Source organism: Myotis brandtii, unplaced genomic scaffold, assembly GCF_000412655.1.
Source record: "Myotis brandtii unplaced genomic scaffold, ASM41265v1 scaffold174, whole genome shotgun sequence".
Classification (NCBI taxonomy): domain Eukaryota; kingdom Metazoa; phylum Chordata; class Mammalia; order Chiroptera; family Vespertilionidae; genus Myotis; species Myotis brandtii.
The window spans coordinates 592,001-593,459 of NW_005356437.1; positions in this window are offsets into that span (position 1 = coordinate 592,001).

A 1,459-nucleotide genomic window follows, 5' to 3' on the forward strand; every position below is an offset into this window, starting at 1 on the left:
ACAGACAGGCATCACTGTGTAGACACTATGGTCGGACAATTCTGACTGGATATACTGATTAGAAAACATCCACCACACAGGTGGTGAACACACAGTACAGTATACAGATGATGTGTTGTATAAATGTACACATGACACCATTATAATTTTGTTAGCCACTGTCACTCCAATAAATGCAATAAAAAGAAAAATATTTTTTTAAAAAGAAGATATTCACCCCATGATGCTGCCTGAAAAATCACAAACAGTAAAATGCAGGAGTGAAATGACTTTTTTTAAGGAAAGACTCTCTCACACATAGTCATGCATATACATTTACATACTTGCTTTTTAAAAAAATAACTGTAAAAATATACCCAAGCTTTAAATGGAGTTACCTCCAGGGAATGTGATCAAGAGAGAGTTGGCATTGTGTGGAAAGAAAGTTTAATTTTCTGCTTTATAAAACTAGTTTATTGTTGAGAACCAAGATGGTGGTGTAGGTAAACGTGGGTACACACTGACTCCCATAACCACACCAAAATTACAACTGAAGGAGAACCCTGATAACTGAGCACCAAAAAAGGAGACTGCATAGCGACTAATATGAGGGGCGGAGGCATGAAAGGGCTGGCCCAGCTCCCACAGCAACTGAAGTTCCAGAGAGATATCTCAGCTGTGGGGGGTTGCCACTGAGAACTCTGGGGTCTAATCCTCAAGTTGGTCCCCCAGCAGAGAGCACCAGAACTGAGAAAGGTACCCACATAACATCTGGCTCTGAAAAGCAGCAGGGTTGCTGTCTGCCAGGGAGAGATGGCTAGAAATTCAGGCACCCTCTTAAAGGGCCATGCACAAAATTCCCGTGTAGCCACCACCTGGAGCTCCAGCAGAGGGAGGGCAGTGTGGACTTGAGCTGCGTGAGCAGAATCCAGGATCAGGGGCTCTAGGGTTAGAACTCAGAAGGCAGACACCCTGGTTTCCTGAACTGAGTCATTCCCTCACGCTGCAGAGGTCCTATTTCTCAGGCAGACATTTGCTATATAGGCAACCTTGCCTAGGTGGAAGACAGTTGATCCACCCTATTGGAAAACACCTTGCCCCACAGTGCAGAATTGCTCAGGCACATTAAGAAACTACAATTATCCTCTACCCTGTTGAAAAAACTCTTGCCACACCTGTGGATGCTTGCCTGAGGGCAATTCAAGACAAAATCCTATCAGTCTGTAGATAGAGGTAGTCTCTGGTGGTTTTAAAACTTTGCCTGATCTAATTAATCAGAAACAGCATTTGACATTGTCCTGCACTAGAGATTGAGAGGCATAGAAGATCAACCTAATACATAGTCACAAACCCAAACAGGGAGACAAACTGAGGAGACAAAGAAACAACCCCCAAATGAAAGAACAAGAGAATTCTCCAGAAGAAGAGATAAATGAAACAGACATAAGAAATTTATCTGATACAGAGTTCAGAATAATAA